The sequence below is a fragment of the Mus caroli genome, unplaced genomic scaffold (genome assembly GCF_978045245.1).
Source record: "Mus caroli unplaced genomic scaffold, Mus_caroli_1 scaffold_15, whole genome shotgun sequence".
Classification (NCBI taxonomy): Eukaryota; Metazoa; Chordata; class Mammalia; order Rodentia; family Muridae; genus Mus; species Mus caroli.
The window spans coordinates 99804112-99828674 of NW_028227270.1; the positions used below are offsets into that span (position 1 = coordinate 99804112).

At 42.9% G+C, this 24563-nt stretch overlaps 3 non-coding genes across 3 annotated transcripts; 1 reads left to right on the plus strand and 2 right to left on the minus strand.

Moving 5' to 3' along the window:
- Positions 1-2619: 2619 nt before the first annotated feature.
- On the minus strand, positions 2620-2691 carry Trnaa-agc (transfer RNA alanine (anticodon AGC)). The gene has a single exon. It is a non-coding gene; the product is annotated as a tRNA-Ala (tRNA).
- A 5515-nt stretch (positions 2692-8206) lies between these two features.
- Positions 8207-8279, plus strand: Trnar-ccg (transfer RNA arginine (anticodon CCG)). Its single transcript has one exon. It is a non-coding gene; the product is annotated as a tRNA-Arg (tRNA).
- Positions 8280-16213: 7934 nt separating this feature from the next.
- Positions 16214-16318, minus strand: Trnal-caa (transfer RNA leucine (anticodon CAA)). Its single transcript has 2 exons — positions 16281-16318; positions 16214-16259 (listed from the first exon to the last, which is right to left on the minus strand). It is a non-coding gene; the product is annotated as a tRNA-Leu (tRNA).
- Between the last annotated feature and the right edge of the window lie 8245 nt (positions 16319-24563).

The following is a 24563-nucleotide window of genomic DNA, read 5'->3' on the forward strand; positions in this document are numbered from 1 at the left end:
CCACAGCCTTAAGGGCTTTCCTGAAGCTCTCAGCATTCACCATTTTGCTGAGACATAGACACACCCTTGACTCCTGAACTTGCGTTGCCTCTAATTATCATGGAGTCATTAATGTTAACAGGGAGAACATCCCTCCGAGGAAGAACATGACTGTATGTGCAGTATTATACAAACAAACCTTGTGCCCACAGCAACCATCAATACTTGTGGAGGCCCATGCCCTGCAGGCCCTGTACCAGGGGCAGGAACCATATGATCCCAACCCTTACATCAACAAGCATCCTGGGGGTGGTGACACACGACTTTAGTCCCAGCACCTGGAAGGCAGAGGCAGGAAGATTTCTGTGAGTTTGAGGCCAGTCTGGTCTACAGAGTTAGTTCCAGAATAGCCAGGACTACACAAAGAAACCTTGTCCAAAAAATAAATAAATAAATAAATAAATAAATAAAATATACTTTCTCATTAAAACAAACAAGCAAACAAAAACACTAGTCTCAAAAAATTGTGAGAAAAGTTTTTTTGTTTCTGTTTATTCTGTTAAGGGTGGCTCACCTGCCAAGGCCAATATTCCATATATTCCATATTCCATAAATGTCTCTCACTTTGTAAAACATTTTTTGTCCATTGTTATATAAGACTAAGTAACTCTGGCTAGCCTCAAACTTATAGAGATCTGCCTGACTTTGTCTCCCAAGTGCTGATACTAAAGGCTGTACACCCCATGCATGGCTTTTTTTTTTTTTTTTTTTTTTTTTGACAAGGACTTTTGTAACTCAGATTGGTTGTACACTCAGTATGTAGCTGAAGATGATCCTAGCCTCCATCTTCCAAGTACGAGGACTGGAAGTTTGATATCACACCTGGTTGAAAATGTTGATTTTGTTTGTTTTAGGCTCTGACTATATGACCTTGGCTAGCCTGGATTTTGATATGTGGAACAGGCTGACCATGAATTTATAAAAGATCCATCTGCCTCTACTTTCTGAATGCTGGGCTTAAAGACAATCACATAAAGTTAATACTGTTTGAGTACTTTGAATTCTTAGAGGTCAAAGTCAGCCAGTTCCAGAACAGCCAGGGCTACACTGGAAAACCCTGTCTCGACAGACCAAAGCAAAAACAAAAATAACAACAACAAAGAAGATACAAATATTTTTAAATAAATAACGACAAAATAAAAATAAATTCCTTTTCTTAAAACATTTTTAAAATTATGCATATATGTATACGTGTGTACATGAGTAGGGAAGTCAGCCAAAGGCGACTGATGTCCCTAGAGTTGGAGTTACAGGCAGCTTGGATCCTCTGAAAGAGCCGTAGGTACCTGCAAAGTTTGAGCCTTCTCTCAAGTCCTTAGTTTGGCTGATTGGAGTCTCAACCGTCTGCAATTGATTCTTTTTTTTTTTTTTAACTGCCATGTAAGGGACCTCAAGGATCTTTTAAGTTCCCATTCTCCTGGGACTCCTCTTTCTTCTGCCTGGAGCAAATGTTTCAATTGGGAAGGAGTGCAGCAATTCCAAGGAACGTTCCCTACAACACTGAATAAATATCTATGGTTTGAAGTCAGCTTCGTCTACACAGTAAATTCCAGGACAGCCAGGACTACATAGCAAAAACCCTATCTTATAAAAAAAATAAATTCATTCATTAAAAAAAAAAAAAAGTTGGGCGGTGGTGGCTCCTGGATCTCCAAGTTCGAGACCAGTCTGAAGAGCGAGTTCAAGGACAGCTAGGGCTACCCAGAAAACCCCTGTAAAATTACATTAACATCCATTCCTGGGCATGGAGTGCAGATCTTTGTTTAAGCTCCTACAACTACCTGCCGAAGCAGTCCAGGGCAGCCTTCCCAGGTCAGCGTTCCAGAGCCAATTCGAAACTCTTCGGAGGCTCGGTCCTGAGGGCAGCCCATGCCTTAAATGTTGCCGTCCGTCATCCAGACAGGTAAGGTAGCCCAGGTTCTTTGTCAGTGTTGTGCTTGATGTTAGCAAGTGTGTCGTGAAGGACTCACACATATATGAGGCCCTTCAAAATGTGAGGTGGAAGCAAATAGGGAGTGAAGGAAGGTGTGTGTGTTTTCCGATTCCCTTCATTAACTCGGGCTTTAAATAATCTGAAGTCCTAGTACAAGCCAGTCAGACCCAGAGGCTTAATTAAAATTATTTAATTAAAGTTATTTAACACACGAAGAACTTTATCTGTATTCAAACATAGCATTATACTTTTAAAAGTTCCTTGAATGCACATAAAACACAGAAATGAAAGATGACAGAACCGGGTGGAGGACCAACGAAGGGGAAGTTACCATGGGAGGGGTGGGAAAATTGGAAAGTTTCGGATTTGCCACCGCGCTCTTTCTTCCCTCCCTCCATTCCTCCATCTCCAGTCTTTCCTATTTCCTGCCTGGCCCCAGCATCCGACCTCTTTGTTTTTCTGTATCAGGGCACTTGGCCATGCTATGTTTGGATCGAAATGCCTCGATAGAAAAACACAGGACAGAGTAGACGGACTTTGTCTCCCTTGGTCTCTCTCAGTTTCTGTAAGAGTGGATTGAAACCAATAAAAGGTGCTCTATAATTGGAAAAAAGGAAGCTACCACCACAGTGCTACACCTTGAAAACTGGAGGTGCCGGGGATTGAACCCGGGGCCTCGTGCATGCTAAGCACGCGCTCTACCACTGAGCTACACCCCCTCACGTACCACTTTTTCACAAAATATTGCTATGACTGAATGTCGCCACTCCAGCTGTCAGGTGCTTTGTCATTTATGATGTATGTTGAATACGGTGCCTCAGATACGGTGTGGAAGACAAGCTAGTCAAAGAAAAAGATAATAAGGTGATCTGAAAAGTCTGGATCGGTGTCCCGGTGGGGCGGGTAACAGGTAATCTCCCATGCTGCTCCAGAGAGGGGGCTGGCTGGATGGTGATCTCTGATGTGGAAGGTGGCAGACACCGCAGTGTGATGCTGGAGGATGAAAAGAACAAAGCAAACCGGCGGGAGAGCTGTGCACTGGTGGGGCAGCTGGGTGTGGGCTCTTATAGACCCCGAGAAGCAGCTGGGCGGCTCCAGCTCAAGGCACTGACCCCTCCTCGCCCCCGCCCCGCAACTTCCCGCAGGAAGTCTCAAAAACAAAAACAAACAAACAAACAAACAAAAAACCTCTTTGCCCAGCAGTGTCAGAGTCCTGGAGCTCCTCCACTCCTTGGTGGAAGCATGAGCGCTCTCTGCCTCTCGCTCAGCCTTGACACAATACTCGAAATGGGACTGAGGATATAATTCAATGAAATAAACGAGGATCTTGGGGGAAAAAACAGGAGATGAGAAAGACCGGAAAGAAAGAGGGAGACCTGGACCTGAGAGCAGAAGGAAAAGCAAGAGTGTTTATTAGACAGGGTCCTCTGGCGGAAGAGAAACAATAGGATGTATATATTATAAGAGAAAATTTATTGGATTGGCCTACACGACCTTGGCTGGGTAGTCCAACAGCAGGAATCTACACTCTGTTGACAATTAAGACGGACCACGCCGACGCAGTAGGAAGAATGGAGAGTGGGTCCTTAGAACTCAGTACAAAAATGACTGATCTCCCTATGTCATACTCTCTAAAGGGTGAAATCAGAAAACTGCTCCTTCCAGTCCATCTCTCACCAAGTGTAGTAGCACTGGAATCAGCAGGAAGCTCTCTCTGCTGACATGCGTTAGGACCAGATTTTCTGCTTCAGTTGAGTTGCGTGGGCCCTAAAGTCTTGCAGTTCTAGCAAGTTTCTGGTGATAAAAGAAGATTCTGAAATATCCTACCTGAGTAATAAATCCCAGAAAATGAAAAAAAGAATGTGATGAGACTTCACTGTATTCCAAAACTCTTTCATAGGAAGTGGGTTACCAAGCAGTAGAGAAGTCTCCCAGAACACCTTGCAGAAGCAGATCTGAGATCAATACCAGCCAGAAAACAGCCTGATTGACTCTGAGTGCATAGCTACGGACAGCTCTAACTACCAGTCCCCAACTCTCCCATGACAGGGTAAGAGTACAAAGGCATCTCCATCTTTTTTATTCTTGCTGTGGCCATTTCCGGTTTAATGAGAATTTAATCTCCTTAATGGAAAATCCTATGAAAAATTACTCAACTCTGTTCGGGGAACCCAAGGTCAGGATGTCCTAGCTAACTTATAGCTTCTGTTAAATTGTCTGCTTGTTTGAACCTCCCTCTCTTGGCATTTGTCAAACAGCTTGCTTACACAAAAGCTACCCTAACCTCCAGCAGCTGCCAAGTTTCTGCCCTCAAAACCCCTGTTTTTTGGACACTAGAGGTTACACCTAGGTCTCTGAATACCTGGGTGTACACCAGACCTTTGAAATAAAGACTATCAATTGGCTATACAATCACACAGATTATCAGTTACCTAATTGTATCAGTTTGTGAGGCCAAGCTCTCTGCATTGAAACACAGCTGCCACTACTGAGAACAAAGTGAATTTTCCACCCTGTGTGCTTGCTCCTCTGGTTTGTGTACACTCTTCTTTAGAAAAAGGAATTGGCCCGGTGGTGGTGGCGCTCGCCTTTAATCCCAGCACTTGGGAGGCAGAGGCAGGTGGATTTCTGAGTTCGGGGCTAGCCTGGTCTACAAAGTGAATTCCAGGACATCTAGGGCTACACAGAGAAACCGGGTCTCAGAAAAACAGAAAAAGAAAGAAAGAAAGAGGAACTGCCCTTCTGAATTGCTTTTGTTTTCCCCATGTGTTTCTTTGTGAGACACCAAAAGAATTATTTTCCAGAATTTCAGAGGGAAGGGAAGCAAGGGAAGGAGGGAAGAAAGGAGGGAAGGAAGGAAGGAGAGGAAGAAAGAAGGGAGGGGGGCCTAGCAAACACAGAAGTGGATGCTCACAGTCAGCTAGTGGATGGATCACAGGGCCCCCAATGGAGGAGCTAGAGAAAGTACCCAAGGAGCTAAAGGGAACTGCAACCCCATAGGTGGAACATTATTATGAACTAACCAGTACCCCAGAGCTCTTGACTCTAGCTGCATATGTATCAAAAGAAAGCCTAGTCGGCCATCACTGGAAAGAGAGGCCCATTGGACTTGCCAACTTTATATGCCCCAGTACAGGGGAATGCCAGGGCCAAGGGGTGGGGGTGGGTGGGTGGGGGACTGGGGGGGGGAGAGTATTGGGGACTTTTTGGATAGCATTGGAAATGTAATTGAGGAAAATATCTAATTAAAAAAAAGAAAGAAAGAAGGGAGGGAGGGAAGGAAGAAGGGAGGCAAGGAAGGGAAGGAAGGAAGGAAGGAAAGAAAGGGAAGCAAGGGAAGGAAGAAGGAAGGGAGAGAAGGCAGGGCGACTTGGCTCACTGCAGTAGCTACCTGCAGCCAAGAGAGATAGAGTCTTAATTGTTTGAACCTAAAAATTAAATGATGGCTAAATTTATTCTCTCCCTACCTAGGAGTCATTTGGGAGGCTCATCACTGTGATTCTAGCCACTGTAACAGCTAAGTGCCTAAAACTGCTGCTCAGGTTTTCACTCTGGAGATCAGCCTTGAAGGCCAAAGGGAAATGAGGAGTCGCCCTTGTGAGCCCATTTAGAGATTTTAATCAACTTTGATTCTAATATTTAAAGATACCCTCTGTCATGGCTTCTCCTGGCTCTCTGCATAGGGTTTGTTAATGTTAATTCTTTTGCTTTTTGTTTTCCTTCCTCACATCTTTCCTTAGGTACCAGCCAAGGACTTCCTTTCCTTCCCAACTTGCCTGTTACCAATGAGCTTTTGAGGGGTTTTAAGTAGGCTCACTGATGGGGTGGGTTCCCTACCCACCATATGTAACACTCCCTGTGTCTGTTGGAGGAAGGCAGATCTGTAGGCATCCCAATTTCATTGCAGCCTTTAGTTCAGAAGCAGGCATGGTAAAGAAGATGACAAAATAGCCTAGGCAGTCTAGGATACAAAAACCCCAAAGAAATGTAACCAGCCAGTTTCCCTCTTGGCTAAAAGCCAGCAGTGTTCTTGCTCAACTTGGCAGCCTCGTACTTGCTGGAAGCTAAAGATGCCGGAAGTGGTTTTGGGATTCTGATTTTTCCTCTGGTTCCTAGGGTTACCCCTTCAGAAGGAAGAATGTAAAAATATCAGTAAAGTCCTGTTGAGAGAAAAATACCTGGCCACAAGAGTGGAATCTGACGCCTGGTTGGGTCCAGTCAATCACCTGGCTAAAGAATCACCCCTAGCAAGAAGGACCTACCTCAAGCCATGCTAAAGAGGCAGGTGGAACGATAATTCCTTCTGTTAAGGGACTCATCTAGAGTCTTAGCTGGGGGCTGGAGAGAGGACTCAGGTCCTGAGTTCAATTCCCAGCATTCACATGGAGGCTCACAACTGTCTATCATGGGATCTGATGCCCCTTTCTGGTGTGCAGGCAGACATGCAGACAAAGCACCCATATATGTTAAACACATAAATCCTTAGAAGCTTGTCAGAGTCTCATTGGAATTGCCCTCACCAAATAATTCCCAGTCATTTATCAACAATTTACTGTTACAGGAGACTTCAGAAAGTTAGCATATGTTGGCTATATTTTAAAGAAAAAAATTAAATGTTAATAAAGGAGGGAATTATTAGACTTTGTTTTCTGATCAAACTTGGCTACTCTACAAAGGGCCAATATTTCATAAACCTCCCCTATCTTGAGAACCTCTGGATAGTTGGTCTGCCCATTGCTGTGATGAAACACCATGACCAAAGCAGCTCTGGGAGGAAAGGGCTTACTTGGCTTACACTTCCACACTGTACTCCATCACTGAAGGAAGTCAGGACAGGAACTCAAACAGGGCAGAAACCTGGAGGTAGGAACTGATACAGAGGGTGGGCACAAGTGCTGCTTGCTGGCTTGTTCTTCCTCTCTTTCTCACCGGGAGTTCTTATAAACACCAGTCTAGGGAATGGCACCAACCACTTGGGCTGGGCACTCCTCCATCAACTGGTAATTAATGGGGGTTAAGAGAAAAAGGAGAGGTTCTCTTCTCTCAGATGACTCTAGCCTGTACTGAGTTAACATAAACCTAATCATAGAGTATTTAGTTGTGTGTTTACACATTCTACCAAAAACCAGTTTTCTCCAAAGGAAGAAATTAAAGTGACCACCCACAAATAACGGATGTCTTCAAAAGCACCTTTGACAGCAGAGGAAGTTGTGATGATGATACCTGTACCCTCGATTAGGAGGCAGAAGCAGGAGGATTGAAGCTATAACCTAGCATGAGTTACACATTGGGACTTTGTCTTTTATTCATTCATTCATTCATTCATTCATTTTTTATTATTTATTTAAAGTAAATCGATAAGTTAGTTGCAAAATAATAAATGAGGAAGGCATCCATTGTATGTTTACTGGATTCAGCACAAGTGGAGTGTGTCCTGAATTTTCCCATGTCTAGTTACAGGGGGCTCTCAGACGTCTGTGGGTTGGTTATCAGAGGAGTCAACCAACTGTCCAAGTTAAAATACAAACTCAGGAAGCCCCTTAGATCAAAATAAATTCATGCCGGAGCACTGTGTTGAATCCACAGACTTGGGACTGCAGCTAAAGAGGTGATAACTTGAGATCGTTTGAATCTGAAGATAGAACGCTCTTTGTTTTTTACATTGCTGTTTTGCTTTGGCGGGGGGGGGGGGTGGGTGGGGTGGGGTGGTGTAGGATCACCTGTAACCCAGAAGCGCCCTGAACTCTTGGTATTTAAGGATGACAGTGAACTCTTGGCTCCCTTGCCCCACCTCTGATTTCATTCTCTCCATCCTTCCTAAACTCACTTTGCAAGTTTACTGTTTTTTTCCAGTCTTATGCCAACTTCGTAAGTTCACACAAGCTTTCTTTAAAGCTCGCCGGCTGCGTGCGGATCCTTTCTGATTCCCACCCACCAAACATTCCCACCTCCCTCCCTCCTCTGCAGCACAAGGTCCCCTGAGTTCTGGCTGGACATCCCTGTGGTCACAGAAAATTTAGCAGCGTTCACACGAAGGATTATTGAGCTACCTACCTGCTTACAGCTCCCCGAATCTACATTTTAGAAGTCTTTGTAAATTTTGATTCCAAATTAGGAACTTTTATGTTAAGCTGAATTTTTGTTATGTCTATAGTGAAGCCCCCCCGCCCCCCCCCCCCCATAATCTGGTCACATTTCATTTGACTCTTACGTATTCACCCCTCCCCACCGCTTGGCCGCGTGGCCTAATGGATAAGGCGTCTGATTCCGGATCAGAAGATTGAGGGTTCGAGTCCCTTCGTGGTCGGTATGCTTTTACATTTTTCTTGCTTAATTGGTGTACTCATTTCTGTGAAATGTATTTTCCTTCGTGTAGGTACTGTACTATGGCGTGACTGCTGGCTCACGCTTAGAGAACCCTTGTTTAACTGTGTACCTGAGCGGTGGGGCTGGGAGTGGGGAGTACCGTGTACTATACAAACAAAAAGGCAAAATTAGCCCAGGGTTTCCTAAATAAGACCCGAATAAGGACTCTAAAATACTTGCTTACACAGAAGGAAGACATCTCACCTGTCCTTAACTTTGGACAAAGAACTACAGTCAACTAAGGAATGCGGAGGGCAGGAGGAATAGTCTTCCTTGGGGAAGTGACCCTATTGGTTATCCAATGTCTAGTGGTTAGCCCTGAAATAATATGCATAAAAGTATCATTCCACGGACTGAGCAGCTTGTAATTTATGTATTTAGAAGCGCGCGCGTGTGTGTAAAATTAAAGAAACGGAGGCTATGGATTTGTCCAGTACTGAGTGGAGAAGTACATGGGAGGGTTTGGAGGGAGGGGAGAGAAAGGAAAATAGATGTAATTATATTTTAATTTAAAAACACTCTCAAGGATCTCCTTTCCTGTGACCACAGCAATTAAAAAGAAAACAAAAAAGCAAAAACAAAAAAACCCATTGAGGGCCGGGCGATGGTGGCGCTCGCCTTTAATCCCAGCACTTGGGAGGCAGAGGCAGGCCTGGTCTACAAAGTGAGTTCCAGGACAGCCAGGGCTACACAGAGAAACAAACAAACAAAACCAACCTGAGGTGGCTGGGAATGAAAGGTTAAAATGTTTGTAGTCTTCTGTAAGGAGTTAACATAGTTCATTGAGCCGCCAGAGGGCCCCAGGTTTGATAAGCCCAGGATATCCTGGACTCACTAGGTAGACCTCAAACTCATAGAAATCTACTTGCCTCTGCCTCCTCTGGCCTGAGATTAAAGTCATGCACCAAATTCATATATACTTTTTCTTTTTCATTTCTTTCTTCTTCTTTCTTTCTTTCTTTCTTTCTTTCTTTCTTTCTTTCTTTCTTTCTTTTCTTTATCTTTCTTTCTTTCTTTCTTTCTTTCTTTTTTTTTTTTTTTTTTTTTTGAGATAGGGTCTCATTTTGTAGGACAATTGGCCTCCCAAGTTCTTGGACTGCATGCATGAACCAACATGTCAGTTTTACATTGTGTAATGTTTAAATGAGTTTAAACGTTCTGTGTCTTCAATCGTTGTCATTTATTTATGGTGAAGACATTCAAACTTCTTTATTCTGGATAATATTATAATTCCTCATCTATAGCTATCCTATAATCAGCAGACTGCTAGACCACTGCACTGGGATCTAACACACCTTCGTGCTTACTGGGCCACTCTTCTCATCCTTGCATCTTCTAGATTGTTCCAGACTCAGGAACCACTATTCTGTTGCCAATTCCCAAGATTCAATATTTTATATTCAATGCATGGGTGAAGTCATATGGTATTTATCTATGTCTGCCTTTATTTCACTTAATAGAATGGTGCTGGCTAGAGACATAGCTTGACTACTACATTGCAAGGCCTTGGGTTTTCCTGTCAGCACTGGTAAATACGGAGGAAGAGGAAGAAGAGGAGGAGGAGAAAGAGGAAGAGAAGATGAAGGAGCGGGGGTCTTCTCCTATCCATATTGTTGTAAATGACAAAGACCAAAGTCTTTTTATGACTGAACAATATTCTGTGATGTCTATATATCACATTTTCTTCACCCACTTGTCACTTGGTGCTTCCATGAATTACTGTAGCCAAATGCTGCAATCTCTTCAACATCCTGATTTCATTTCCTTTGGCAATTTATGCAGCTAGAGGATTGCTGAGTCTAATTTTAGTTTAATGTAGTTTTTGAAATGGCTCTCGCTATGTTGCCCAAGATGATCTCAAACTCCAGATGTCATGTGATTTTCCTGATGCAGTCTCATGAACAGGTGGACAAGGGAGGCTGACGGCCACCCACTGACCTCCTTTTTCTTGAGGGGACTCCACACTGTTCTCCACAATGCTCATTTGCATACAATGCTCCTTTGCATGCCCGTCAGTGGTATGGCTCGCTTCTCCCTGGGTCCTCGACAGCACTTGTAAGCACTCATCATTTCAATCACAGACTTTTCTTACTGAGGTGAAGTGATATTTTACTGTAGACTTTACTCTTCTTTTTGTCCTTTCCTTTTTGTTGTTTTTGAAACAGGATCAGGTCTTGAAACGTTGGCTAGCCTGAAAATCCTGTGGTAGTCTTTTTGCAGCCGGGTTACAAATGTGGACCACCACATTCACTATCATTTGGATTTTGACTTGCATTTCGTTGATGGCTAGTGATGTTGAATATTTTTTCCAAACATCTCTTGTTAAGTACAAATCTAACAAATGTTTAATATCTATATGCATGAAACTATAAAACTCCAATGGGGGAACACAAATAAGCACTAAATTTATTGAAGATTTTTCTAGATTCATGAACAGTAACACTCTATGCTATTAAGAGGCCATATCTACAATAATAATAATAATAATAAATATGGCCAGGCATAGTGATACATGCCTTTAATCCCAACATCGCAGCACTCAGGAAGCATAAGCAGACAAGTCTAGATTAATGGCTGCAGTGGAAGGATCTAGCCCACTGTGGGCAGTGCCACCACTGAACAGGCTGGGCAAGGCATGGGGAAGAATGCAGTATATGGCATTCCTCCCTGGCCTCTGTTTCAATTCCTTGCCTTGCCTTCCCGTCATGATGCCTACGACTGAAGCTGAAATAGTTGTCCTCTCTAGTTGTTTTTGGTAATGGTGTTTATCACAGCAACAGAAACCCTAACTAGGACAGCCTTACATTAGAGCTCTAGAATCTGAATTTATTCGGTAGTGTGAATTTTGGTTCCATCCCAGGATAATTATGCATGCTTAAAAGTCTTACAACTGCTGGGTTAGAGAAGATCGTGGCTAGAAGAGAGGAGGAGATTATGAACAGAAGGAAATGGAAAGAAATAGCATAATTTTTTTCTCTGGGGGCTGCTTCCACGGGATTCTGCATTATTCCCACCGAGATCTGTATTCCAGATGCTGAATTTGCAGTCTGGGTGGGGTGTAGGTGGTGAAGGTGGTGAAGCCAGGAATCCTCCCTAAACAACCTGCCAATTCTCCAACCTCAGATCTCAGCCCACTCGATAGTAGCCACAGACTCCCTTCTCTCATCATCTACTATATCCCCCCCTGCCAAAACTCCACGAAAGCAGAGTTTTGTCTGCTATGTTCATTACTGGCATTCAATAGCAATAGCAGTATCTGCCAAATACAAATACACAATTGCACTTACTGCTTTTTAAAAGATTTTAGCTTTATTTCATATATGTGAGTATTTTGCCTGCATGTGTATATGTACACTGCATGTGTGCTTGGTGCCCACCATGGCCAAAAGTGGGTGCCAAATCCCCTGGAACAGGGGTTGTAGGTGGCACCTCCTTAAGACGCACCCATAGCCCTGGAAATTGAAGTTATGATCGTTTTGTGATCAGATCTCACGATGTGACCTTAAACTGACTTGAGCAAAGATCTGCCTGTCTCTACTTCCCAGGGGCCACTACTCTAACATGGCAATTAGAGATAAGACCTTTAAGAAGGCTGAGTTAAGAGAAGCGGTGGGAGTAGCGGATCCATGATCAACACATTCCATTAGACAGGAGAGAGGTCTCTCTTCTACACCATGTGAGGACACAGCAAGAAGTTGGCCATCTGCCCCACAAGGGACTGAATCCACAGGAACCTTCATATTTTACACCACCAGAACCAACGGAAGATTAAATACTCAGGCCTGAAGGTCCTGAGAGGAACTGCCCCAGCAGCTGCAGGACCGGCTCCTTGCGGTGAGTCCTACTGTGGAAGAGATCTGGGCACCTCTCGATGCCCCGGTGCACCTTGATGCAGGACTAGGAAACAGTCTCCCCAGTATGGAATTTTTCCTCCTATGATGCTGATTTCCTGTTTCCAAATACATCTTTCTCCACCTTTAGGACCACAAATCCCATAGGTTTCCTCTGGAGCTTAAGAGTGGTGGAGCTGTAGTTTGGCTTGGCTTTGTGGTCTTCTGAGTGAGATCCACAAGGAATGCTTTGAACCCTTCCTGCTGAGGATTTTCCCTTGATGCTCTTTTAGATGTGCAAAGTAGGAAACTACCACTTGTAAAGATGACGGAAACCCAGACAGCAAGTGCATCCTAACTAGGAAACAACTTAAGAAACTACCTTATTAGAAGCTGGAGCAAATACATAAATAAATAAATGCTGTGAAATGATTTTCAGACTGGTTTAATTGCAAAGAAAGTCTATAAGATATAATATAGACAACTCCCTGAACAAAGCGTCTTTCTTGCCTTCCCTGTTTCAAAAGAATTACGTACTCTTCTCTATGTCACATCCATCTCTTGTGCAGGAAATTTCACTTCTGTCTATCCCTAACAACAACAAACAAACAAGCAAACAAAAACTTGATCTCACCTTGTTTATATAACAACTTTCCTATTAACATAGTCCGTCCTTTCCCCCATACACACACCCAGAATGTATGGCAGTGGTTTTACAAACATTAGGGGAAGAGAGAAAAGTATGAAGACAAAGTAGCCAGGCTGGTCTAGAACTCAGGAGGAACCGTCCCTAAACTTCCCAGGTGTCAGCCTCCACGTGCAGCACGGAACAGTATTGCAACAGGTTGACAAGAAAAAGCCAAATAAAGTGTGTCCGAGTTAACTTCGGGGTGGGGAGGGAAAGAGTGGAGAAGAAATCTTGCTTATAGTTCTTTGTTGTGACACATTCTCTTCCGGGACCTAGAGAAATGGCAGAGACCAAGTCTGGTCCAGGTCAGGGTTGAGATGAGTTCGGCTGTGCAGAGTCCGCCTCGCAGGCACATAAAGGCGTCCTCCCTGTGTTCAGTGCTGGAGCCACTACGTCCCGGAAGCTCAAGCCCACCTCGCCTCACTCGCCAAACCAGACAGCAATTCCCGGTTTTTCAGCTCCGAAAGTAGGAGTAAAAATTAATTTCCTCCCGACGGGATACAGCAATTTTGGGGTCGATTTACACGACCAAGGCAAGACTTCCTGATCCTCTTTAGCAGGCTGGAGGTCCTAGGGACTCTCCTCACTTTAGCTTCCTGCACCAGGGCTCCAGAGTTAACTTTTTTTTTTCTCTCTCTTGACAGCTTTCAGAGACTTACTAGCGTCTTGGTATCTTTCTAACAGCGTCACAAACGTTTTGTGACGTGTGAAGACATTTGTAGACGTCTTTGTGTTGCGAACAAAAACAAGGCACCAGTATTAAAATTCTGCCAAGGCTATGAAGAGCTGGAAGATTGAGGATCGGCAGCCAAATTATCTTGGGTTATCTTTATACTTTTAAATACCCATCTATTGTCTACTTACACGTGTTAACATCCTCATGTATATTAGGTATCTTTTGTGCAATATGCAAGTTGAACCTCTAGCTTCTATTAACACACATCCACCAACCCAAAGGCTAAGAATGTCAGCTGATAGCCTTAGATAACTAAATATTTCCCGTCCTGTGGCAATCTACTTACCTGATGTTGCCATCGATGTTTGGTTGGTGTTGTTTGTGTTCTTGTTTTTAGACAATTTCTCTATGTATACCTAGCAAATGTATAACTCCCTATGCAGATCAAGCTGGCCTTGAGCCAACAGACACGACTTGATTGACTCCAGCGTTCTGAGATTAAAGGTGTGTCCTACCTTGCCCAGTCACCAGTATGTGCCTGTGTTTAAGAAGCGCTTATTTTTCTTTTATGTGGGTATTTTGCCTGCATGTATATATTTGCACTATGTGTGTGCAGTGCCCATAGAAGCCAGAAGAAGGCATTGGATCTCCCAGAACTGGTTGTGAGCCACATGTGGGTGTTGGGAACCAACAAAGGGACCCTCTCCTAGACCCCATAAAGGGAGGGACATATAACATTGTGATGGTGACAACCCCACCCACCTTCACTGAACTACTAGGTATGTGCATGAAGGAACTGAAAGATCAAGAACTCCCAGCTGCCCCTGGGGCTTCAGCCCAGTACAAATACCATACAGTTCAGTCCTCATTGCTTTACACAGCTACTCTGTGTTCTGTCTTTTGGCCATCCATCCATCCATTTGTCCAACCCAGTCCTGGGCCTCGCCTTGACAGTTCTATCCCCTCAGTGACCTTTGCTGACCCAGGCTGAATGGATAGTTAGAGCTTTACATGGGTGGAGTTAAAATATTGCAGATCCAGAGCCAAGTTATCTGATTCAATTTTTAGTTCCATTCATCCCCCCACCCTCACCCCCCACAACCGCCTATCAGGTAATTCCTTTGGATCATTCTTCTAGCAGACCCTTAGCATCCATGGACCGAGAAGCTAAGACCACTGCCAGACAGCACCTAAAACCCAGAGCAGATTTCCTTGCTTTGTTTTAAGCGGGCTACCTAATGTCTCCACCAGGAAAAATTGGCAAATGCCTTCGTTTATTACTTTCTATGTCCTATAAGTAAAAATTCACTTTTTTGCATAACTTGAATCCAATGTCCCTGGTCCCTCATATTTGGCTCAAAATTGATTATCTTTAAAGCAAGGGATGTGTTTTTCATTTAGAAAGGAAAATCAGAATTACTTTGAATACTTCAGCTAACAAACTGAGCTTGTGAATTGCTAAGAAATAAATTCTGACAAAGTTTTTGTTGTTTGTTTAATCTAGGAGCTAAGTAACGTTGGGAAGTTGTAGCGTTTGGGAGAGTATCTGAAGAAAAGATTTAAAAACAGGCATCACCCTCCACCTCCGCTCCACCACCTGAAAAATACTTCATTTCTCAAAAGTGGGAGGTTGGGGGTGGGGCTAGTCATCCCACAAACATTGGGGAAGCTCTTCCGAAGGTAATCGGGCCCTGTTCTAGAAATATGAGCACACAAGAAAAATAGAATAAATCCACACATAGGCACTAGAAAAGAAACCGTGTACTCAAGAAGGGATTCTGAAAGGAATTCAAGATCTTTCTTTTACATGATCTGTTTCTTTTTCTGAAAAAAAAAAAAAAATTAGCTTCTTGGAGGCAATGAATGAGATCATACAGGATTCCAAAGTCAATAAGGTTGGAAGGGAAAGGTGGGGAGAAAAAAAGAAAGGAGGGAGAGAGGGAAGAAAAGACAGAATGAAGGAAGGAAATAGTAAGAACTTTTGTAGGGCAAATGGAACGAATTTCCAGAAATTTTCTATTTTTATTGAACGTTCTATAACAGCGACAAAACAGGGTGTATTCATTCTACTGATTAACAGCATAGCACCTATATGAGGAAAAACGAAATCAATATTCAACTTACGATCCAACAAATATTGAGTGAAAACATATCAGAGAATAGTATGAAACCAAACCAACAACAAAATCTACCGAGTAGTTGATGACACAGGTGCGCTCATAAGAGAGCCTTGCCTAAAACCGGGTAAGCTGTTAGCACTGATTCCGTTTGGCCTGGAAGGAGGACTTTGGACTACGGCGGTGAAATGATTATTTATCCCGCGTCCCGCAAGGAGGCGCCGTGGAGCTCGCAGTGCTTCAGGGTTGCGGCACTCGTGGGCTAGGCGCGTGGCCAACCGCGGCGGTGTAGGCGATACTCGGTGACCAGACCTCCAGGATCCGCCGCTCAATTTTTTCGCGGTCCGCAGTCGTCTCCCTCAGCGGGCGGACAGCACCGCAGAGCCACTCTCCCGACCTCAAAACCATAGCCGCGCTTCCGCTTCTACGGTTAGTGTCGGCTGCTCCTATTAGAAAATTTTCAAAATCAATTTTTAAGAATATGTGGCTCGATATTTCTTAACTATGTGATCAAGTCGATATGTATTTTTCGATACTGAAGTGAGAAAGATAAAAAGTGTACTGTGTCAGAAGTGGGATTCGAACCCACGCCTCCATACGGAGACCAGAATCCCCAGACAGGGAAGCTAAGCTTGAGTCTGGCGCCTTAGACCACTCGGCCATCCTGACACACGAGAAGCTGGTGCACATATATTCCTGATATAGAGATTGCCTCAGCACCCTAGCTGCAGCAGCAGTCTCAAGATTTGTTGGAAACGCTGACGAAAGTTTCCTGTGGAGTAAAATGGAAGAATATTTGACCGAGGAAAAAGAAGGGAGGGAACGTCCATGTATAAAACTGGATGTAAATGTTTTGAAGACAGAGCGTCTGTGCTCTCCATCTGTCTGGTTCGCCAAGATTATGAGGAAAGATGGAAAACGGGGTCAGCAGCCCTGTTCTCTGCCGCTTCCTGTCTTTGGCCCTCAGGGACGCTGTACGGAAGCGACATTTGACGGCCAAATGCCACTCAGGGCAGAGCAGAGAATGTTCAGTATTTAAACTCTGGTGTATCTGGGGCTAAGTTTAGAGAGTAGGCATACCTATTTGCAAATTTTAATCAACTTTGTACTGATAGAATTATATATTTTTTTATTAGCACCCCCCCCCCCCCGCAAAGATCTTTGTGCGAAGAGAATAATTTTGGGTTAGTATGCCTTTTCTTAGCTTTCTGGACTCTTTTTCTCATAATCTATTTTAAATGATTAGGAAAAATTCGAGAGTATAAGTGAATAACGAGCCTCTCTCTTCAACATACAAGATCTGTTGTATTTTCTTTCATAAGCTGCTGCCCTTGGGAAGAACGTTATACAGGAAGTGGCACTCAACAAGGCATCATTATAATTAATGATTATAATTAAGGTACTTCTTATAATTGTTTTTCCTAATTGCAAACTCCATATGAATCACAGAAAATAGAAAAAAGTAAAAACTGAAAATTGCCCGCAGTCTCACCTCTTAACTATAACTACTGCCAACATTTTCCATAATTACACTAATCCTTGCAAAAACAAACAAACAAACAAACAAACAAACTCCCCAAACGGTCCAGTGTGGGGCCCACATTATCCATTTGCTTTCCAAAGTAACACAGTGCAAACGCACACACATTTTAAGTCAGTGGTTCTCAACCTGTGGCTCTCGATCCCTTTGGAAACCCTCTATCTCCAAAAATATTTACAATATGATTCATAACAGTAGAAGAGTTAGTTATGAAGTAGCAATGAAAATAATTTTATGGTTGGGAGTCACCATAACATGACGAACTGCGTTAAAGGGTCACAGAATTAGGAAGTTGAGAACAATTGTTCTAAGTAGTCAAATAGTCTTTTGCACAAATTTTAGTAACTGAAGGTACCTTGTCAGTTGGCCCTGAATTCCCCCTATAGGCTCTTATGTTTGAATGCTTGGTCCTCAGTTGCTCAAACTGTTGGGAACAGTTAGCGGATGTGGCCTTGTTGGAAGAGGTGTGTTACTGGGGGGTAAGTTCAAAATTTCAAAAGTCCATGCCATTTTCACCTGCTCTCTCTCTCTCTCTCTCTCTCTCTCTCTCTCTCTCTCTCTCTCTGCCTCCGAATTGCAGACAAAGGCATAAGCTCTTAGTTACTGCTGTAGTCACTACCTACTGCCACATTCCTGGCCATGCGTTGTCACAGTATCAGGGAAGAAAATGAGCAAATGAGACAGTATTCAACTGCCTTACATTTTTAGAAAGGAAATCACCAGATCAAAGTTTATTGATTTTTAAATAATAACTACTAACTAACTGCCTGACCAAAAAATTCATCTAGTCTAAACTTGTCCAAGAAAGGATGCTAGAAGAAACTTAGAGATTATTGTTTAAAAAAAGAGAAATCACACAAAAAACAGAAACCAATTTTTTTTTTTTTTTTTTTTTTTTTTTTTTGGTTTTTCGAGACAGGGTTTCTCTGTGTAGCTGAAACCAAAATAATTTAACAGGTAAAACTGGACTTTTAAATAGATTTATAAATCTTAGCATTTACATTGGATTTTTATACTTCTTCAGTAAATTACCTTGTAAGCTTTTTTTTTGTTGTTGTTGTTTTTTGTTTTTGTTTTTGTTTTTTGTTTCTCGAGACAGGGTTTCTCTGTATAGCCCTGGCTGTCCTGGAACTCACTTTGTAGACCAGGCTGGCCTCGAACTCAGAAATCCGCCTGCCTCTGTCTCCTGAGTGCTGGGAGTAAAGGCGTGGGCCACCATGCCCCGCACTAAGCTTTTATTTAAAAAAACAAAAACAAAAACTTATTGTATGTGTGTATATAGATGCTTTGCATGCATGTATATGTTGCTGCTGGAGTCCACAAAACTGGAAACCATAATGTGTAAGCAAGAGACCTGTAAGGTTAAGAAGAAGAAGAAAAGCTCAGACGAAGCATTATGTCCCTCATATGTTTTTGAGCGGTCTTCCTGCGAAGCCTTAGCAACCTGGAACCTGCTGTTGGGTGTGGGCTTGATTTCTCTGTGTTCTGCAACCAAAGTCTGCCGTGTCTTCAGCAACAGTGACTTGTTATGGTGGGCAACCAAGGGTGATAGCAATGGCCTGTGTTCCTTGGAGTCTAAGGTCTCCCTGAAAGATAACTGAGAGGGAGCAATCCCCACCCGGCACTGAGACTTTCACTTAATAACTTAAGTCTTTTGGAAGAATTTTCTACCCACACAGGGTACTGTATTCAAACTCCTTTTAAAAAAACACCATTATGTTTTAATTAGCTTACAAAGTAACAAGCTTCCATAGGGGTTTTCATAACTCCTTAGTTTTATTTAACCCATTCCATACTTGTGTCTCCTCTGTCCCCATCCCCAGCTACATTATTTTGTTTTTTTTCAAAGATTTATTTTCTATTGCTGTGTATGTATGTGTGCTGAGTGTATGTCACATGTGTGGGTACTCCTGAAGGGCAGAGGGGGCTGCAGTTACAGGCATTTGTGAACTGGTATGGGTACTGGAAGCTGAACTATGACCCTTTGCAAGAGCAAGCAGGAAGTGGTCTTAACCACTGAACCATCTCTCCAGCCCTCAATCCTACATTTTAATGAAAGCATTTTCTATAAGAGGGGATTTGAAAAGGCTGGTAGATTACTGAAAGAAGTGGCAGTCCAGCTACAGCTTCTCTCTCTCTCTCCATATATATATATTTATATATATATATATTATATATATATGTTAAGACTCTGTCTCAGTAAACCAACCCAACCCAACAAAACTCCAAGCCTTAATTCTCTTCCCTTCCCCATACTGAATTATGGGGACTAAACCAAATTTCTTGCACTAGTAAGCAAGAACTCAGCATTGATCCGGCCCTGAGATCCACGTGACCTTTACAAAGAAACTCGTATAAGTTACCTGATTTTCCTATATTATGTCCAGAATTTACTTTGGGGTATGATAGGAAATTTGAAACTAAGATGAAGTGAAATTCAAAATGGCCTTCAATATGAACTGGTGATTGCTGAAGCTGAGAGATGGTGCCAGAGTTTTACTGTGTATATTCTTCATGTGTGTTACTTAAACACTTTTACTAAGAAGGCCCTGAGTTCAATTTACAGTGCCAGCTGGATGGAATATAAAGAACGGATGACAGATAGCTTTGTTTTCCCCTATTATTCTCCTCCTTCAGGGCAACGAACCCTGAATCTGATTTAGAAATCACATCTCTAAACATTCTGCATATGCTATGAGTGAAGAGACATGAAAGCAGCTGATGTGTGTACCTTTATATACCCTACTATATTTCAGACTCTGAGTACAAAATTAACCCCACAGAAGGCAGATCGGAGCAAATTTGCACTTCAATACAGAAAAAGGGGAACTGACACAGAGCATAGGATGTTTGGTTTTGTCAACTTAACCAAATGTAGACTCACCCAGGATGAAGGATTCACTAAGGAATGGTTTGGATGGGATTGGCCTGAGAAGAACTTTTCATTATGTGTATGTATGGGGTTTTGCCTCCACGAATGTCTACGTGTCCTGTGTGCTGGTGCCCAAGGGCACTGGATTCCCTTGAACAGAAGTTATGTGGCTATGAGCTGAAGTGAGGGTACTGGGTCATCTCCCCAGCCCTACTGAGAAATTTTGATTGGGCTGAAGTGGGGCGATCCACCCTTTAAAATGTGGTCAGCATCTGTTCATGGTCTATGCCGTGGACCGAGTAAATAGGCGAGAGCCAGCGGAGCACTGGCACGCATGCGTGCATTTTCTCTGCTCTTGGCTGTGCATGTGACTAGCTGCTTCAAGTTCCTGCCAGACTCTCCTGCTCTGATGGACTGTAACTGAGAATTGAGTGAGAATGAATTCTTTCTCCCCTAAGTTGCTTTTGTCAGGGTATTTCTTTTCTTTTCTTTTTTCTTTTTTTTAACCACAGAAACTCTAAGTTAAACTAAAGCAGGACAATATTGTCACTGTGTTCACACACCTTGAATCTAACCCAGTAGAGTCAATTTCTCAACAACAGTCCCACCAGTTTGTGATTTCTCATTATTTTTCAGAGACCTCATACAGGAGGAAAAGGAGGGATAGGCAAAGGACAAGAGCTCAGTAACACAATCACAGCACAGTTTATTCCTGGACTGAGCTATGGATACCAGTCTCATGGCCTCAAGAAAGAGTACAATAGTCTATGTTTTAGCTCAGTGATGAGGCCTTGCTTTGCATGATTACGGTTCTGGGTTTGATAGAGTATAGTAGGAGGGTGGAAAGGTACAGGAAGGATATGCAGGAGAAGTGTTGACCTCGACCTTGACTTTCAGCTTCCACTGCTTACAGTAGACAAGGGCCACCTGCAGTGATGTTTCACTTATCCCCACTTCTTCAGATGCACTCACTTATCCCTTACCATTGACCTTAACTCCTTCAAGGACAGAAGCTATGTTATCTTGTGTTTTCCTAGCAGTCAGGTTCAGCTGAAGCGCCCCAAACTGGCTAACTACATATATGAGTCAAGGAGTCATTGTTTTTCACTGAAAAAGAGGCAGCAGCATTTTTGGCACCCTAGGAACCACTTAGGTACAAAAGGTTTTTATGGGAGGGGAGGTAACTTTTCTTTATATATCCGTTGGTCTGGACTTCAGATTACAGGTAGTAACATTAGCCGTTTGGCAGCTCTTTGTCCTTAATTTCATACTGCTTTTAAATGGTTGGAAATTATCATGCATATCTATTCTAAATGTATTTGGAGCAAGGTCTGTCCCATGTTTAGTTCCCCTTTATCATCTGAGTATCTCTTATAGGTGCTGTACCAGGAACAAAGGTGTAGCCCAAGGCATGTGGAGATGATTTCCTGCAGCAACAAAAGAATTAACTGGGCTGGAGAGATGGCTCAGAGGTAACTGACTGCCCAGTTACCACGACCAGGAGCCTAAAGAATCTTACTGATCCTCATATCCACGTTTATAGCTCACATTCTGATCCAGTAAGTGAAAAGGAAGTTTATGGCTACATGCCTTCAATCCTAGCACTTCGGAGGCAGAGGCAGTTGGATCTCTGTGACTTCCACAACAGCCAGGGCTGCTCGCCTTCCTATACATGCAGATGAATGATTTAGAACTAGCTTCAGGGTCACTTAGATTTTATTTTAAATATATGTGAAGGTTTTGCCTATATGTATGTATATCTGTGCCTGGTTTCTGTGAAGGTCATAAAATAGCATCAGATGCCCTCAGACCGGAATACTGAGAATTCAACCAGTCAACTGCTGCACCATCTCTCTCTCCAGCTCAGTTCGAGGGCTGTTTATCCCATTCAAATAGGACTTTTTAAAAGTTGAATCTTAAATACTCATGAACCCACCACCATTAAACACAAACATCACCTCTTGGCTGCTTCCTCTTGGTCATCTCCCTACACACTCAAGGAATGGCGATCCTTTTGTTCATAAACATAACTGGTATTTTTTTCACTCAGCATTAAGTTTCACCTTTAAATGTATTTGTGTGCAATGCACATCTTCTGCCTCACATACCATGGTGCTGTGTGCAGAGGTCAGAGGACAACTTCAGTGTCAGTGTTTCAAATACATGTGTAGTAGTCTAAGCATTTATACACCTGTAGACGATAAGCCAGCCTTGTGGAAGCCACCTGGGTTGAAGAGTTGGGACATAATTCATTCATTAGGACACATCTACTAATGGCCTTTAGCCATGGAAGCCCAGTGCTAGACTAGGAATGAGTATATTAAAATGTGCATGTAGCTAAACAATCTAGTATTCTGAGGACTTGTGCAGAAGTAGCTTAGACTGCTGAGACTTTCCTCAGCCTCACTGCAATGGGACGTCTAGAATCATTATATCTAGGGCAAACATTAGAAGGGTTGTTTTCCAGGTGTACTCTGACCTTGAAGATAAATCACTATAGAAAACAGTGATGTTTTCTGTTATCTGCAGAGCTGTTTTTCTGAAGGAGCTTTACAGCTTTTGCAATGACTTTGGTCACTAGTCGTGTGGAACACTTAGAATGTCTTGCATTGTTGAGTACTGCAAACAGTGTACAATAAGGACTAAACTTGCAGAGGCGTGATACATTCCATCAGCTATAGGGATTCAATTAGGACCCTTGGAATGAGGAATTTGTTTTACCAAAAAAACAACTTTCATGAACAACAAATAAATATACTTTAGTGTGGCTGTTCAAAGATTCAGTCCATAGAGGCTGGAACTCCCTGCTGCCAGCAAGGCCTTAATTCATCCTTGAGTGACCTGGGTAACCCAAGAACACCTCATTTTCTGCAGGATATGGTGACATCATCCACAAACCTGGGCTGGTTGTTTTGTTAGGAAGCATGTTTTGAGCCCTCCAGTCTATTCCACTCAGGGCTGCATTCTTTCAGAGACAATTTAAAAACACTCAGCTGAGCACATGCCTTCTCCCTGTAATCCCAGCACCCAAAGGACCAAGTCAGGAAGATCACACCAAGTCTGAGGCCAGTGTAGGCTCCAAGAGATTCTGTCTCAAGAACAAAAACTGCACAACACTAGTAGTAATACCCCACAGAGGCCTGGAAACATTCTCACAGTGACATTGGAGGATCAGCCAACACAATGGCTCTAGGCTATGTGTAAGGCACAGTAGCTTCTCAGCACTAGAAACAGTGACAGGGCACTGAGAAAGCATCTGTACAAACTACCTGAAAGGAAGCTATTATGTCAGAGATTTTGGACGTAATAATACATAATATAATAATAATATAAAATACTGTTTTTCCAAACTGGAAAAATCAATAGCCTCTACCACCACTTCTCACCCAAGACCCAAAATATAACAGCAATATACGCAAACATTTTCAGTTTATTTCTAAATAGTGTTGGGAAGGAGTCATGCAAGAGGAATCGAGCACTTGTGAGAAAACCCCAAGAAAAAAAGACCAGTCTTGCAACCTCAGTTTCTTCAAAATGATGGACTTAGAATGTGCTCCCACAGTCTTCCCACGTCTACCAGACAGGAGCAAGCTTAGAAATTATTAATTACAACTGGTTATTGTTATCCATTTATGTGCCTGTATGGAAAAAAATGTTTCTTGGCACATGTGACTTGTCCTTGAGACTGTACAGTTTACTCAATGTAAACCTTCTTAAATCCCCAAGAGTGTGAATTGTCCGACACTCTAAATAAAGTTAGCCAACTAACTATTGCAAATGAGACTTTAGTCCACCTCACTTTTAGGTGGTAAACACAGCAAGGCATGTATCCAAAAGGAAGCAGGGCTAAGAACCACAGTAGGGCTTGCTCAAAGTGACTATAGCTTCTCCCTCCAAAGGCCTCTAATGGTACAGCTGCTCCCAAAAGGATACAATGAGGCCCTGGAAGCACTACTACCTGTCAACACCTCCAGCTCACAAACACGCCAAGGATTATCTTAGATATATGCACCTAGCACCGAGAGACCTTTCAACAGAATGAAGGGAGCAAAGCCAATCATTAGAAATCCACGGAAGCAGAGCCACCAGTTAAATTTTATGTCACTACAGAGGCAGAGTCATTTTTCACCATTAATGTAAAATAACTGTAATGAAAACTAGGCCATATTTATGGATGCAATCAGAGTAGAGGTACCATTTCATGAAAGAAAAATGGGAAGGGTGTGTGTGTCATTTCAACAGTCTTGTTATCCATCCTGGGTTCTTAAAAAGGAGACATGGTCCAGGACTGTCTCAAATTGCTCTCTACTGTTATGGTAAAACACTGACCAGAAAAGCATCCTGGGGAGGAAAGGGTTTCCTTGGATTACAGCCCATCACTGAGTGATGGGTACCAGGGCAGGCGCTCAGGGCTGGACCCAGGAGGCAGAACTGAAGGATTACCAGGACCACTGCTTACTGGAGACTTTTTAAATAGACCAGGCCCAAGATGCAGTCTTGGC